The sequence below is a fragment of the Ixodes scapularis genome, unplaced genomic scaffold (genome assembly GCF_016920785.2).
Source record: "Ixodes scapularis isolate PalLabHiFi unplaced genomic scaffold, ASM1692078v2 PGA_scaffold1__304_contigs__length_218370807, whole genome shotgun sequence".
In the NCBI taxonomy this organism is placed as follows: Eukaryota; Metazoa; Arthropoda; class Arachnida; order Ixodida; family Ixodidae; genus Ixodes; species Ixodes scapularis.
In genome coordinates this window covers 9,769,987-9,787,895 of record NW_024609846.1, presented here as the reverse complement: position 1 = coordinate 9,787,895, position 17,909 = coordinate 9,769,987, and positions in this window count along the sequence as shown.

Below are 17,909 nucleotides of genomic sequence, written 5' to 3'. Positions count from 1 at the left end.
TTTCAACACGAAAAATACTAGACACACGCCAAAAACAGGCAATAGCAAAATAAAATGCTACACGGATGAGAGAAGCGAACCTGGGTCCGCCAGTGATGGGGGCGAAGCGGCAACTTGCGTGGTCGGGAGAGGCGAGGAAATCCGTGTGGCATGGCATTGGCGATACTCCTCGGCACCACCGTCATTCACGAGCACACAAACGTTAGAAGACACGAGGCGACGCCTCAATCGGGACGTCCGACATCTTCCCGCACTGAACGGACTCCCGCTCGCTGTCTCCTCAAAACCCTCTTCGCTTGTACCGCCGTTCCTAGTAGTCTCCAAACAACGCGCACACAGCCGTCCCCTCGAAAATCTGTCCAAGATAGCCAAACGCGTCTCAAACTCTCCGTTCATACCACTCTTTCTCTCTCTATTTTCTCGCACACAACGGTAGCTTGCAGCACGCCTGACGCGCCCGGTCGTCTACAAAAAACGAGAGGACAAAGAACAGGACGTGGCCTCGTTTCAGCCTAAGCCGACCTTGGCGCGCGCTCCCAGCAATGCCAGTTCGGCTATCTCAAGCCGACCTTGGCGTACGCGCTCCCAGCATGACCAGCTTGACCACCAGGATTATTAGTTCGACCAGATTCGCCAGCTTGTCTCCCAGCACGACCAACTTGTATCCCAGCTTGACCACATTGGCTCCATGGAAAACCAGTTTGACCAATTAGGACCAGACTGGCTCCCAGCTACACCATGTTGAATCTAAAACCAGATTCTACAGGTTTTCCCGCTCATTTTAATCCAAGCGACGACCAATTTAATCCCGGGGTCACTCGATTTAATCCAAGCGCCATACAATTTAATCCAAGCGCCACACAATTTAATCCCGGGGTCAGTCAATTTAATCCACAATATACATATATGCACTTATTGTGTTCATTGGTCGTGTTTCGCTTACACATTTGGTAACTTAGAACAATTGTTTATACAATTTGAAATTTTGGGGGGCAATTGAGAATTTGATCACTAATGTGATTACTTTGAGTTACTAGTCCCACTATTGACGAGGCTTAATTGATATGTTGGTTACTCTTTTTAGAGCGCAGCTCTTAGGCACCTGCTTCCGGCTTAAGCGGCGTCGGCGTCGCCGTCGCCGTAACCACGCGGTGAACGATGAGTGAATTCCCCCGCTAAATGTAGCGAAAAAATTTCCCAGCTAAATCTAGCGAAAAACTTTCCCTGCTAAATCTAGCGAAAAAGTTTCCCAGCTAGATTTAGCGAAAAAATTGCCCCGCAGAGTCTAGTGAAAAATTTTCCCCGCTACGTCTAGCGGGAAATTTTCCCCGCTAAATCTAGTGTAAAATTTTTCCCGCTAAATTTAGCGGAAATTTCTTTCCCGCTAAACCTAGCGAACAGTTTTCCCCGCTAAATCTAGCAGAATATTTTCCCAGCTAGATTTGGCGAAAATTTGCCCCGCAAAGTCTAGCGGAAAAGTTTCCCGCTAAATCTAGTGGAAAATTTTCCCCGCTAAGCCTAGCGGATACATTTCCCCGCTAAATCTAGCGGAAAAAATTCCCAGCTAGATTTAACGGACAATTTTCCTCGCTAAGTCTAGCGGAAAATTTTCCCCGCTAAATCTAGTGTAAAAATTTTGCACTACATTTAGCGGAAACCTTTTTCCTTCTATATCTTGCGGAAAGTTTTCCCCGCTAAATCTAGCGGAAAATTTTCCTCCCTAAATCTAGTGTAAAATTTTCCCAGCTAGATTTAGCGAAAAATTTGCCCCGCAAAGTCTAGCGGAAAAGTTTCCCCGCTAAATCTAGTGGAAAATTTTCCCGCCAAATCTAGCGGACAAGTTTCCCCGCTAAATCTAACGGAAAAACTTTCCAGCTAGATTTAGCGGAAAATTTGCCCCGCAAAGTCTAGTGGAGAAACTTCCCCGCTAAATCTAGCAGAGAATTTTCCCCGCTAAATCTAGCGGAAAATTTTCCTCCCTAAATCTAGCGTAAAATTTTCCCAGCTAGATTTAGCGAAAAATTTGCCCCGCAAAGTCTAGCGGAAAAGTTTCCCCGCTAAATCTAGTGGAAAATTTTCCCGCCAAATCTAGCGGAAAATTTTCCCCACTAAATCTATCGGAAAATTTTCCCAGCTAGATTTATCGGAAAATTTGCCCCGCAAAGTCTACCAAAGAAGCTTCCCCGCTAAATCTAGCGGAAAATTTTTCCCGCTAAATTTAGCGAAAAATTTTCCCGCTAAATTTAGCAAAAAATTTCCCCGCTAAATTTAGCGAAAAATTTTCCCCCAATATTTAGCGGAAAATTTTCCCCGCCAAATCTAGCGGAACATTTTCCCCGCTAAATTTAGCGGAATATTTTCCCTGCTAAATCTAGCGGAAATTTTTTTCCGCTAAGTCTAGTGGAACATTTTCCCCGCTAAGTCTAGCAGGAAATTTTCCCTGCTAAATTTAGCGGAAACTTTTTTCCCGCTAAATCGAGCGGAAAGTTTTCCCCATTAAATTTAGCGGATTCCTCGCTAAATTTAGTGAAAAAAATTTCTCGACTAAATCTAGTGGAAAATTTTCCACGCTAAATCTACCGGAAAAGTTTCCCCGCTAAGTTTAGCGGAAAAGTTTCCACGCTAAATCTAGCGGAAAATTTTTCCCGCTAAATTTAGCAGAAATTTTTTCCCACTAAATATAGCTTAAATTTTTCCCACTAAATCTGGAGGAATATTTTCCCCGCTAAATTTAGCGGAAAAATTGTGGGGTTCAGGAAAGACGTCCGTGGATGCAAATTAACAAACTGATCTTTATAACCGCAATACAACTGAAAAAGATCATCAAAAGGGGGCTCCGCTGAGACCGCCCTGCTGCACCGTCGAACGCTGCCAGTCTTGTGCTGTTCTGTTCGAGCCTGGAGCTCGCTCCCGTCGGTGCTGCTCGTGCCGCACGCTAAAAAGGTCAATAGAGAGAATTCACTGGGCGCCATATTTATGGGTGCTGTTTGGAGCGCATGCTCAGAACGAGCTCACTTTAATAGGCTGCTAAGACCGGCACTCTTGATGGTGCCGAATGCACGTTGCAAAAGAACTGTGGAAGCTCGGCGTCAGGACGCGCTCAGCATTCGCGCACACAGATATGGCCGCCAGTGAATACTCCCTATAGGGAGTTTTCGTAGCCGCGTTTCAACCTCCGCTAAGCCCTCCACAACGGAGAAGCCGCTACTGCGCCGGCGCGCCGATGGCCTTGACTGTAGAGTTCCGGCTAGCTTAGCTGGTGGCGGAGAGCGTTGCGGGGCAGCAGAAACAATAGGGAGTTTTCGTAGATCGTTCTGGCGTCTCCGCTACGCCTCCGCTACGTTATCCGCTACGCCTCCGCAACTACTGCGCATGCGCCAATCTAGCGCAGACCTTGCGGAGTTGCGGACGTGGTTGCGGAGGCGCCTTACGAAATAGCGGATCTCGAGACCTACGAGAATCGGCGAGACTTTCCGGAACTTCCTTTCCGTGCTCGCTGGCTGGCTCAGCTGGCTGAGCCCTTTCTTCCCTTCCTTCCCAACGTGCCAAGATGGACGGTGGTGCTTGTGCTTCGTCGTTGGCTTCGCAGCCTGCTTCCCGTAGAAGGTTTGCCATAACGGACGACATCCTGCTGCTACACGAAGTTGTAGCCCTGAACCCCCTGAGGAATGCGACGCAGTGGACGGCGGGGACTGACAATCTAAATGCGGCCACTCGTCGATCCTTCACCGTTCGCTCGGTTCGAGAGCGATGTGATTTGCTTCTTGGCCATTTCCGCCGGGAAGACCGGAGCAACTTGAGGAAGTAAGTCATAATTATTTTAGCAATTATTATTGTAGACTTAAGGAGGCAAGGTGCGTGGCGAATTTCATTCACATTTCTCCCGAATTTCACAAAATGTAGATCTGGGACTGAAGAACAGTACACCGTCAAGGAACAGCTGCTCCAAGAAATATCAGACTTGGCCCATGAGTTCGGCTATTTGCCGAAGGTGCTGCCACGAAGCAGCAGTGCAGTGGCTTCGTCCACGGCGGGCACGGCGGCAGGACAAGTGTCCATTCAGCGGGTCAGTGCGTCAGCTGACCATTATGCTGGGCTCGCGATAAGGGAAGCTGCCACCGCGTCGGGATCGGCCGCCGCCGCGGCAGTGGCTACAGGGCAAGCTGCAGCCGAGAGAGACGAGAATGGTACGTCTGATTTGTTATACTCTTTTGTACTGAACCACATAGCCCAATTTTCAAACTAAAACGTCGATGCAGTGTTAAGGTTTTGCGACACAAATTTTACTTTCCTTGCCTTTCACCGAAAAAACTACTCTGCCGAACGCTGCAGATCTCCGCCGAAATGCAATGCTAGCGGTTGGGATCGATAGCGCCACAGTAATTACGGCGATCTGCAGTTTATTTTTGCGGTAATAAAAACGCGGTTCTCTTTTCTTCAAACACCAGTATGGAGTGACTGTGTAGTGAAACTCGCAATATCTATCACGTATAAATCTCTAAGATGCAGATCAACAATGCATGGCACAAACTGAGTATCACTTCATCTCATCCCTTGTAGTAGGTACATGCATAGGCGTAGACTATGGGGAAGCATCGGGGCTCGTGCCCCCCCCCCCCCCCCCCCCCAGGCCCGGGCCATGATCCTTACTGAGACGCTGTTTGCGTGCCATGTAACGAGCTTCTAGTAGCGGCATGTAAACAAAATAACGCCCACGTTGCCTTTATTAACAAAATACATGGGAAATGGAATACCAGCGTGTTTTCGTTAGCTTCAATCTCCAGTTCTGTCGAGAAGGTAATGCGCAGCACCCCCCCCCCCCCACCCCGGGAAAGTGGAAAGTCTACGCCGCTTGGTACATGTCTAGCAAGGTAGTATATATCTTAGAAGTACTTCGAGCAAATTACTGATGGTGCCCTTCCAAGAGATTTAAGCGGTAAGTGATAATTTCCACAAGAAGTGTGTATCGTGATCCCTTCAATTTGTCACAGCAAATCGTGCGACCACACTTCTCAGGACTATGTGTTTTAGCTGCACCAGATGTGCACGGTGTAGAAGCTTGCATTCGACTTTTGTATCAGGCACCGTCTGCTTAATGGGAACTGTCTGCTCTAAGAGCTAGCACTGAAGTGTCCCAGCCAGTGGCGTACCAACTTGTTTTTGAGTGGGGAGGCAAACCAGACCCCCCCCCCCCCCCCCCCCCCAGGCCCGGGGGCAATGCCCTTGATATCCCTGTGGCGCAGCCGGCTAGTGTTTGCCCTGCCCAGTGGCGGCTGTTTCAGGGGGGGCAAAACACATGCCTTGCCCCCCCCCCCCCCCCTCTGAAAACTGGGGGGCTTCCTTGCCCCACCAGTTGGTACGCCCATGGTCCCAGCCCGTGTATTAAAAGAAGTCAAATTTAAGGGTTTTACGTGCCAAACTGGTGCAGGACATCCTGCATGCCGCTGCGGTGGATTAAGGATTAATTTCAACCACCTGGGGGCTCTTTAGACATGCAGCCGAAATCTCGATTACACGGCACCTTCCCCGCAAAAGCCCATGTCAGATTGCGGGCACGTCGGCCGGGGTTTGCATCCCCCATTTGAGGATTCGTAGGCTGGCACTTTGCCTACGAGCCAGCAAGGCGACATTTTTTGTATTGAGATGGGAGATTTAATTTTCCATTTATGCAACTACGGCATGATCAGTAATTTTGGTCATTCTACATCAGGGCATTTGTTTGAACTGTTGGTTCTGACTGCCCCCCTTCCATTGCTACAAAAGATCTTTTCTCCAAAGTAACCGCGTGTGTTTAGCAGATTTTTCAAGTAAAAAGTATTAGATTACCATTTCAAACACAGATCAGGTCCCGTAACATCTGCTGTTTGCCATATTAGGTGATTTTGAGCTGTAGCAGTGTGCTCATGCACAACACTAACTGAATATATTGCATATGATGCTTTTCCTTGGTTTCATTTCGGGAGATGCACAGTCACCGGCCCGCAGGCTGCTGCTGCAAATGTGCGAGTCGGGGGACCAACCAGCCATAGTTACCAGGTCCTACTTAAATTATTGTGTCATTCTTACTTCTGTGTAGTTTACTTCAACTAAAAGTATCTGCTGCTGTAATTTCAGTACTTTCTGCATCAGCTGGTGTAATATCTTAATTGTAATTGTTTTTTCAAGTACCATTAAAATTATTTTGGCATGTTCAAGCTCATTTCAACGAAGACGTTTACAACTCCCCGTAATGCCGAATCAGAGCGCAGCTCTTGAGGAGGAGGAGGGGAGAGTACGGAGGGGACGGTATGCCCCTCCTCCTCATCCGTACCCTCTCCTCATCTACTCCTCCCGTGCTCCTCCCCCTCCTCCTCCGTTTTTCTCCCTCCTCCTCCTCCCCCTCCACCTTCCTCCCCCTTCCTCCCGCTCTGTGCATTATGGAAAAAGTCCCATAAGGCACCGCGCAGTTACGCCAGCGGCGACACCGCTCAAGTCGGAAACAGACGCCCAAGAGCTGCGCTCTGATAAGAAAAAACGTCTGCACCATTGGCCTTTCCATAAGCATAAGGGACAAGCTTAGGTCTCAGGGATTGCAGAGGCTGTATTGAAATCAACTAAGAGAAGAGGGCATGAGTAATTGAGTGTGCTATAAGTCGATTACACCATAGCGGTCCTTTCACATATACAGTGCACTGCTATCAGCACCGACTTTTGCAATAATATAGCGCTGACTTGGCACCGATACTGCTTCAGTATAGCCTGGTACCGGGGACATTGCAAGAACTTGATGGTGCTTGTGATTACGATAACTTACTTCCATCTGAGAGTAACATGTTTGATGGCATGCACAAAAAAAAAAAGACTATCTTGCCTAAAAACTGTACACCTTGTCTAGTTCAGTAAGAAGTAAACTTGAGAGTCAAAGGCAGTCTCAACACTAAGAACACATTTGTCACCATAATGAGATCTCTTGAAATTGATTTCGGTGCAGAGAGATTTCAGTGGCTTTACGATTATGATGTAAGTTGGCTCCACATGTGAGCCTCATTGTATTCATGAACCGGCCTTTAGTCACAGCACAGTCAAAGGCTAGAATACAAACAAAGTGACTCTGAGATTAAAAGTGCAAGGTCACGGTGCATTCAGCGCACTTAATAGACCGATCTCACCAGGCAGTTTGACTATGCCACCGCTGTCGCAATGCATCGAGAGAACTTTTAGTCTTTCTGCACGTGCGACAACCTTGCTGGACCTTTGCACATGTAGAGCACGAGACGGCACGGCACAAGCCCTCTCATGCACTACCGTCTGTCTCCCGTGAGATAAAATTGTGGCGGCGTCACGCATGCACCAAATGCTTAGTGAGGTCAGTCTATTGGTTTAACCATTGATATCACAAGCACAGAAAGATGAGTACAGTGACATGGTATTTTTGGTGCTGCTTTATTGGCCCCGTTAGCTTGTAACATTGGTTGTGTCTGAGAAAATATAGCACACTGCAACTCTAAGGATTTGGAGCAAAAGGTTAAACTGCAGAATCCAGGGATCTGTCCCGAGTTTAGTCCCTGTGCCGGCCTGTTTATCCGGTCATGTAATCACTACTCAATGATGCACAGAAAACAAGGCTCAATTTATCAGCATTGCACTGGCTAAAGCCTACTTGTCTGCATGCAGTCGCCAAATTAACATTCAGTGCTTTATTTGCTTTGCTTTGTTGTGTAGACATTGCAGACAAAGCAGTAGAATTCTTAAAGCAACAACAGATGCTGGAGGGGCTAGTATCTATATTTTCATTATCAAAGTATTTCATCTAAGTATGATGCCAACTACATCCAACAGAGACCCCGCCGTGAACGCTGCCAGCAATGATGACTGCAGCAGCCAGAACGAAAATGTTGTGTCGCCAACCTGCGACACCAGTCGCATCTCGGCATCACCACCGAGGAAGCGGAGACCGTTAGTACGCGGTGAGTGTCTAATAATTCCCGGTTATTGATTCTCCGTTTAGTTCCTCCTTGTGTGGATGTTGAAGGCAGTATTAGAGCTGTTTTAATTGGTATGCATTACAAATGAAATAACTTGATTGTTTCTAGTCATTTTGAGGCGCTTCTTCAAATGAGAAGAGCTTGTGGTGCATAAACAGAAATTTCGTTCTTATTCAACTGCAAATACTATCTTAATAAGGCTGAGGCATTCGTTAGTCAAGTGGTTCTCAAATGGGAGTCCGTGAAGGCATTTTAGAGGTCCGCGAAGCCCTGCCTCATCAGAAAAGCCCGGCAATAAAAGTTGTCTTTTTTCCTATCGAGAAACGTTTCCGCTTTCAGGTGAGCTCGTGTGTATGTCAATTAGAGATGTCTACTTCACACTAGCCCTTAGTGATATCCATTTATTAAATCATTATTATATTTAACCTACACCTTTTTCCTCTCTTCACCACAAACGGGGTCCCCCATCTTCTCCACCGAGCCACAAGGGGTTCGTGGAACACCGATAGTTGAGAACCACTGCGTTAGTCCATTGAAAAACAATGCATTATTGGCTTTCCCACTTCTGCGCAGGCATTAGCCTCCATTGTACAGCAGACAGCTTAATTCCCACAAATACCCAATTCACTGTTCTTATAAGCACCACACACAGCAGCAAGAATCTATCGACAAGAAAATTTTTCTTATGGGTAGAAACACACGTCGGAACTATTTGGGAGGTGGGGGGGGGGCGATGTATTTTGCCCCCTCCCCCATATTGTTTATATTCAACTTTTGAAATATCCCGGGGGGGGGGGGAGGGGGGGGGGCGTGATGTGACGTGACGTGACGTCCACCTCCTTGTTCCAGCTCCACTGGTAAGAGAGCCCTACTGCAGAAGAAACAAAATGCTAACTGACTGATGAAGCACATAACACAGGAATATGTGCATAGTAATTCCAGGTTCTCTTTTCTGGAGTGCACTATAGTAGGTGACAGGTTAAGAATCCAAGGGAAGCTCCACCGATAAAGCACTCGATTCTTTCCGCTTTGGCAGAGTGAATGCCGGAGAAGGGGCAAAGAGGGACTCACCTCCTCTCCAGCGTTTGCTCAGCTAAAGTGGAAAGGGAGGAGGGCTTTGCTGGAGGAGCTTCCCCTGCACTCTTAACCAATCACTGACTGTAGAGCCCACCGACAAGTGGGCTCTACAGTTAAAACTACGCGGAGCTTGGTTGTTCGACTTTCCTTGACTACTGCTTGATGTGGCATGTAGTAGGTGACACCGTCACTGTCTTCGCTTTCTACTTTCTCCGCCATACTCTCTCTTCCATATTTTCGTATGGCCAAGTCATACGCAGACAGGATATTTTCATTACGTCTAAGCCTTCTGGTGAGTTGCATCAGTCGTTTTTCAGCACCTTCCTTATTGTTCTGTAGGTGTACCAAAGGCTTCCAAGGAAGGGATACCTCGTAACGTTCTCCGTTGCTCGTTATCGTTTCTTCGAAGGACGTTAGTACGGAGTTGTTCGAACTATCGCTTTCGTCTTGCTTGACACCTATAGCCTCCAGATCCCAGAATTTTCGTAGAATGTTTTCGGTGTTCCTCGTTATTGCTGACGTCCTGAGTGCGACCGTTTGGGAGTGTTGTAACACTGTGGAGCTTAGGCTCATGGGACCGTGCACAGTCCATCCGAACGACGTCTCGATGGCGTTGATATTGCCATTGAGTTTCGTGACTTGTCCAGTTACAAAATCCCAATAATGTTCAGCGCCGATTAAAATGTCGATAGGGTTGGAATTGTCGTCGTTAGCGATAACCGCGATCGCATAATTCAGCTGACGTAGCTCCTGCACGACGTTGTTATCCGGTTGTGGCAGTCGTTGATCGCAAATTATGCTGGTTTCAAGAGCCTCAAGGTGGTAAGTATGTACATTGTGTTCGCTTTGCAGAGTAACGAAGACCCTTCGAAAGTTCTTCTCCTGTTTATGTCCACCGAAATAACCTACTGCAAGTCGTTAGCTTCCCACAACTTTGCAGCCCAGTCTCCGAGATAAGTCTTCGATTATAAAGGATCTCTGGCTACCGCCGTCAAACAATACTCTAGCCATCGCTTTGTTTTTGGTTCCAGAAGCCCACGCTTCGGCCGTTTGTAACAGCACTATCCTTTGGTCCGAAGTCTCAGTCGTTGATTTTAGCTGTAACGGAGCTGTGCCAGCGGCATTCTTTTTTCCGCCGTTCTTAAATTTAGGGTCGCGCATCGTGGAAGCGTGTCGGCCTCGACAGTGCCTACATGTTATTCGTCTTCGGCAGTTCTTAGACATGTGGTTCACAAGGGTGCAGCGGAAACACCTGCCGTGTTTCTGTAGCATCGTCTTCTTTTGTTCCAGTGGAACTGTCGAAGTGCACTCTTCCGTCTTGTGTTCTTTAGATTTGCAAATGAAGCACGGTGTTCTGAGATCCGTTTGTTGAAGTATTGCAGACGATGATGGTTTAAAATTGTTCTGCTTATCAGGATACCTTTTAACTCCTGCCAGTGCATTCGTTTTTTTTTGTCAGAGGGTGCTCCAATCTCGCAGGAGTATACGTTTGTTCTCGACTTTCGATTTCTACCTTCAAGGCTTGGAGTAAAGATGTTAGCGCTGCTGGCTATTCTCTGGGAACTCGCGCTCGCGCTCCTTCCTCATTTTGTTCTTGGGCGTTCCCTTCCTGTCGAATCGCCTCTCTGTTATAGTGAAGCATTATCTCTGAAGGAAGGAGTCTCACGAGGAGATGATGTAGCATCAAAGAGCAAGATTCTTCACTCGCCCCGAGAGACTTGAGTCCACGTACATGGGCCTGCACATTATCGTAAAGACCTCGAAGTCCACGTACGTCTTGTGCAGAAGGTACCGGGTTAAGGTCAAGTAGCTTTTCCATATGATCTTGTATGAGCCGTTTCTCGTTGCCGAATCGGCTAATAAGGATGTCTACTGCATCCTTGTAGCAAATGGACGTTGATGGGAGTCCGACAATGGCTGCAGCGGCTTCTCCCGTTAGCGAAGTTCTCAAGTAATTGAACTTGTCGCAAGCTGTTAGTGCCTCGTTGTGATGAACCGCTTGATGAAATTACTCCCAAAACGGTTGCCAGTGTCGCTGTTAGCCGTTAAACTTGAGAAGCTAAAGTTTGGGAAGCTTTACCTTTAAGGTACTCGTCGGTTCTCCAATTCTTGCACAGTTTCCAGAGTTTGTTGTTTCGGTCGGGGTTCGTTGTTGTAGAGTTCGGATTGAGTAGTCCAACTGAGCCAGGTAGGTGACGGCGCGGTCGTTGTACTCGAATGCCCGGGTGTATTCTTGTTCCGCGTCGTCCCCCAGGAAAGGCTCGATGGCGACATCTGTTTCGGTCATTTGGGTATGCAGACTACCCAATCGTTGCCTGAGGATTTCGATGTCCCGTTCGATGATCGGATCACGTTGAAGAGCAGCGTCGATGTCTGGTATCAGCCTTGTCAGTTGGCTTCGCAGGGCCTTCCGTTTCAGTTTAAGACGATCCATAAGTAGTCGTCAACCGTGGCTTGAATGGAACGTATCAGTAGTCCTACGTTAGTTGCTGAAGATTCGGTAGTTTCCTCGTCCAGGTTCCTCTCGTTGCGTCTCATTCCCGGGTTTCGGCACCATATAGAAGAACTTCTGGACGTTATGGTGTTTAAATTGATAGCAACTTTATGTACACTATTTACAGTCACAAAAGGGACATCGAAGCTAGGCGAAAACGGTTGGAGCCGGCCTGCCCCGCTGCTCGTGAAAATCGTCGGTCGATTTGCTCGTGACTTTGGGTTGTTCTGTCCGCTGTTTCGTCGTCTTCTAGCCCGACGTGGAAGTTTTACACTCCCGGCTTGAAGTCGGGCATCACCACGCATAGGCCACATTCGCACCTCGTAAAGAAACCATACGCGTGCGTATTCAACTCGAAGTATGCCCTTTGTGCTTGACGTTTGAGCGAGCGATGTCTTCAGCCACGAGAAGGGACGACGGCTCGGCGACGTCTTCGTGCAATCGGCTTGCTGGTCGGGCGTGTCGTACGGGATGAATATCAGTTCTTTTGATCGGTCCAAACCTTCTCTTTCGTAGGAAGACAGAATTCGCCGGTACCGTGAACGACAGTTCTGAAGTAGGGGTCCAACGTCCGCTGCCATCCGCTAGTGCCACGATACGCGAAACGACGCCATGTTGACAATTATGCAGTGAACGCACAGAATGCTTCTGGTTGTCTGTGCTACCTTTTTTTTTTGCAATCAAAGTATTTGCAGCTTTTTAGAAGCCACAAAAAATGTGTTTTATATTTTTAATATTGTGTGTGTGCCTTCAATGACCCACGACTTTGATTAAATTTGGTGGTCGCATCGAAACCTTAGAAAACGGCCCGTGACCACGAAAAAGAGAGAGCGCGACCCAAACCGGCCAGTTCTCGATCGGCAGTTTTCGGACGGAAAGAAACCGAATTTCGAGCCGCAAATTGTGTTCTGGGTAGTTGGGCTCTCGTATGTTACGTACAACTAGAAACCTCGGCGAGCATAAATACCCTGTCAGTGTCCCTTTAAGGACTTCCAACAGCTTTCGCTGCTGACAGGCATCTTAACAGAACTAATGCCAAATTGTTGCATTCAGTATAAAGCCCGCAATAAGTGCAGTTTTGATGACCGAAGAGATGGGAATGTTGCGGCTCGTCTCTTGGTCCTTGGGAGCAAATACAAAATTTGCGAATGGACCCACCAAGGATACATGTTTTTTCATATGTGAACCGAATAGAAGTCATCCAAGGAAATCAAAACGGCTATTATAGTGGATAAAACAATGTTCTTTTTTTTTCTTTTCATTGTGGGATTCGACTTGCCTTACTGCACCACGAGGTCGATCCCACTCCATAGCTCGATGTTGAGGACTGCTACGGCCGGGTCCGTCCGGAGGCTGCCGTACTCCAAGGAGAGGATTCACTCCAAAACACAAAGATACTGAAGAAGCGGGTTTATTTGGCTCCTGTGCCACCACGCTGTGCCCGTCGGCCAAACTAATAAAATAAAAGAACGGAAAAGGGTCGGCGCTGTCGCATTAGACAGATTCACCTGGAGGGGGCCCACGCTGCCGCATTAGGCAGATTCGTGGAATGGGGAAAGCTCCAAAAAGAACGAGGCTCCGTGGCCCAGAGCCTTCCCCGGACGAGAGTCAGGGCCGCCGTTCGCGGCCGCTTATCTAGCCAGCGGAAAGTGGACGCGCCCAGGGTAGGTAGTGTGGCTTATCCCGCAGATGGGCCGCGTCCACAATCATTTCCGAAGGGTGCGCCGGAGGCACTTTCACCCAAAAGGGCGAGGGAAGACACGCCCTCTTCGAGGAATGCGGCCTTACCCCCGTATCCGGGATGACGTCGCCATAACGCTCCCACGGCCTGCTTGTGCTAGGCCTAGATAGGGAGACGGGAAACACGTGGTCCCCACACATGTGGCTCTTTCCTGCAGGAAAGGCTCCCAGGTCGGATGTCGTCGCGTTCCTCGACAAGCGAGACACGAATGAACGTGTGCTGAAGGAGCGGCAGCTCAACCTGGAGGAAAGGAGGCTGGCACTGGAAGAGAAGCGCCTGGCCCTGGATCAGCGCAAATTTGACGAGGAGGCCCAAGGCAGGGCAGAGGAGAGGCACCTCCAAGCAGAAGAGAAACGCCTGCTCCTGGAGGTGCTGCTCAAGCAGGTGAAGAAAGAATAAATGCAAAGAATAAAACAGCTAGGAAACATTTTATTTAATATCAAACGAAAGATGCTCCTATATTCGTTACTTAGTTTAAACATAATACATTACACATTTTAAAACCACAATACTTTCTTCAAAAATAGGTTGAACTTCATAATCAACCACTGCTAGAGCACAAACATGACAGATACTTTCTTACCATTTACATGTACAGGTTGGTGTCAAACATCAGATTTCAAACTGAAACTTGTACACTACGTAACCAAATTCTGCTATCCTACTAGTAGCAATTACATTTCTTTACCTGTAAAAACCACAACACATTTGCATTTTGTTGTCTACAAACGACAACAGAAAAGAAAAAAAAAGCTGAGAACTAACAAATGCATTCAAGCCAAATTAGATAAGCTTGACAAAAGCTGCAGGTACTGCTGTAAACATGCAAAATTACATTAGCACTCTGAGGTATTCCCAGCAAAATGCATTACTTGGCCCAAGGAACAATGAAAGACCCATGTGAAACACATCAATGAGAAAAAGTGATGACAGTGTGATAAAAAAAAAAACGCAACAAAGACATTGGTTAAACACTACTGCCTCGTTATTAAGAATAGTTCCAGATCGCCAAGTTTGGAAATTTATATTGAAGTTGTTTGTCCCACAAGAATAGGACATATTATTCATGTATTAAGATATGTTACGAAAGAATTGTAGATAAAATCTAGGCGACTGAATTTGAAAATAGTGAAATTTCAACACAAGATGTTGCATGTTCAAATTGCAATTAATTTTCCTCCTACATAGAACGCCCTGCTCAGCGAGATAATGCCATGGTCCCAGAAATCTGATTCAAAGTACACCTCAAAAAACGTAATATGGCGAAACAAAAAAGAAAATTTTAATGATTCTTAGATGCAAAAATTAACACTGATATCTTAGCCACAATATCTGAGGGGATACGGTCCATTCGCCACATGCGCACTCGTTACAGGACGATTGGTCACAGGACGATTCGTCACACAGGAACATTCGTCATAGCATGACTTGTCACGCGGCCAACGGTCCTACAATAGTTCGTCCCCCCAAAAATTGATTGGTCAATTTGGTTCGGGCGGACAACGTGCCTCACCTCATCTTAGTATGTCTTCGGCTTCTGAAAGGCGAAGAATTTGTAACAAACGTTTTAGCTTCTGGTTCGGTCCCGAACATTGAATGTGGGTTCGGCCTGACAAAGTGGGTCACCTCTTCTCTTAGCACGTCTTTCGCTTCTTAAGGTCGAACAATTTGTAGCAGACGTTTTAACTTCTGGGTCCGTCCCAAACGGTGAATGGGGAGGCCATATAAAAGCGACTATTTTTTAACTCGGGCTACATTCAAAAGGATGGAGGTGATCGCAACAGAGAAAGGTGGAGCCATGCAGCTGCACAAGGGGTACTCGTACACATGCATGCAGCAGAAAGAATTCCGATACTTCTTGGTTTTCTCGAAGAGGTGTATGCAAGGCAAAGTAAAAACTTATTTAGCTGCCAGTTGGGTTATTGCTCGTTCAAGCCAGCAACTTAGGTCAACCTGCTGAAGAGTCGTAATATGATGAAAGGAAAAGCGGATGAGTATCGTAAGATCAGTTTTTCTAACTATTGGTTTATGTCACAGTGGAAAGTCGTGAAACTCCTCATCAGGGAATGTGGGCGGTTGTTGAGATTTACAATTTACTATCGTCCCCTGCCCGATCGACGTGACCAGTTGCCCGCATGACGAGTCATCCTGTGACGAATGTTCCTATGTGACGAATCGTCCTGTGACGAATCGTCCTGTGACCAATCGTCCTGTGACGAGTGCGCATGTGACGAATCGTCCTCATCCTATATCTGAGCAGTAAGCTTCTGTACACACAATGCCTCAAATAGGCACAGGTAAAAAACATTTGACAAGCTTAGACTGGAGTTAAACCACTGCTAAGGTACTCCTGAAGTGTCGGGGGTGCCAGATCGAAAAAACTTGCCACCTGGCTGCCATAGGTACAAGTATGGCAATTTGCCAGTATGGTGGCTACCTTGTACATCCGGGCCACTCGTTGCCTCAGGATTTTTTGGTTTTTTTTGAAGTCCACGAACGCGAACTCTGCCACGATCTTGCCAAATCCCCACTAAACGGCTTGTCGCACAGTGCTCATTCGACTGTTTAAGAGCTTCTGCATTGCTGTGGCTCCAGAAACCCCATATGGCTTTATTATGAGTGCCTTGATGGGATATGCAGGGTCTCCATACAGCACGTACGAGCGCCCCTGAACGAGCCTCTGTAAATTTTCATACAGGCAGCTCCGCTGCAGCATGCCTGCAAATGAAATGCGAGTTCAACTTGCTTAACATTGAATATGTACAGTTCAGTAAATAACTCAATAACAAAAACTTTAAGGGCTGGTTTACACATTTGCACTAGTTAGATTGCAGCAACCTAAATAACAGCAAAAGCAAAGTTAAAAAGACAACTGTGTTGCATATTCCACACAAAGTGGCACCTTCCATCAACTTACGTTTGTTGCCATGCGCCATATGAAGCACAGTTCTGCAGCTGGGCTTGTCATGCTGTTGTGTACGTTTCAGTGAATACCAGCAAAGAAAATATCTTAACCAGGCTTAAAACAGTATGTTTTGTTTTGAGGAGGCTGTTAACAACACAACCTTCACTGCACCGAGAGAATTAAAATGGCAGAGGTCCTTCAGTGGGCCAGCCTGAAGCACGAGTTGCCTGCATTTTAAAACACTTTGGTGTCTCGTGAGCCTTGAGCGTGAAATCTTAGCCAAATCACGGTGAAAAGCAACGAGCGCATGCTGCAAGACTAGCATTGGAAAGGAACAGCCTTCAGTTCTAATCCTGGGCGACTATAGAACTTTGCAAATATTGTCTTCTGCGCACCGCCACCTTTGTCTGCTGGGCTGTGGAATGCCTTCTGAGCATGCGCTGTTGCTCTGCTGTACAGTATATCATAGGCTGTGCATGCCTCCACAGCTCAGTGACTAAGCATTTCTTGCCCCGGTGATAAGCGATGCAAAGGTCTACAGCCGCAGCAATTCTGTGCGTTAGTGCCCTCTATCTACGCGGCGGGTAATTACAGAAGAAAAAGTCTATATCCCTGTCCCACGTGGACACGAGAGTGGTATAGAGATGTCTAGGAACTTTTGGCCATGCGCACGAAGGTTAGAGGCAATGGGCCGTTCTGATCTCTGCATACGCAAGGCCCAGTTAGAGGTCAGCAGAGGGCGAGGAATACTCATTCATGACAGAACTTGTGCAGTGTTTCCCAAGGGGTGCATCATAATAGTTGGCTAATGAAGTGAACACTGCATGGAGCTTCATGAAAACTGCGCCCACTTCACAGAAGTTTGTCGATACATACAACACCAACCTCTTATTGATCAACGCCCTGATGAACCAGATGGGATATGAGAACAGCAGACGGGCAGAAATAAACAACACGAAATCTCATGTTTACATCAAGAAGATGAAATGTGAATTAAGAGATGTTCAAGAATCCTTAGAGCAGCACTCAAATAGTCAACCAAAAGCTTTGAATAGGACGACATGTCTATAGCAGACCTTGCGACGGTGATGGTAGAGAAGGCAAACAGGGCCACTGTTAAGAAGGAGGTAGCTGTCGATGCCTTAACACCAAACACGAGGCTCCTGTTATTAAGGCACAAGAAGAACATTGAACTGCATCTGCATACACTTAGGAGAATATAGGACTTGTAGCAACTCAGAAAAGTAGACCGGCTGACCAAGCAAGCAAGAGAACATGCCTGCAAGCTGGAACGAGGCGACTGGTTCAAGCTGTGTGAAGCATTCAACAAACGTATGGCATCACACAACGTGTGGCCCATATTTAACAGAATGCTAGGAAAGACGAAAACCAGGCAGATAGTTAAGAGAAGCTATAATAAAATAAATCATGGAGCGAACGAGATGGACTTGTTTCCTCGTAGCCAGCTGCTCCAATGAAAGAGATCTACGAACCGGAGAAGGAGACATGAGCAAACCGTAAAAGACATATTTCATGACCAGGGAATTCGAAGTGGCCAATGCAAAAAGAATGGTGAAGAGCACGCCAGGGCTATATCAAATCAGCGGCAGCATGCCACGGAACCTACCTATGAGAATGAGCGAACAGAAATTAAAGCATTTTTAAAAAAGTAAGAGCGCCGAAAACACAGACAAGGACGAAGTGAAGAAACACAAGGCACCTTGTGTT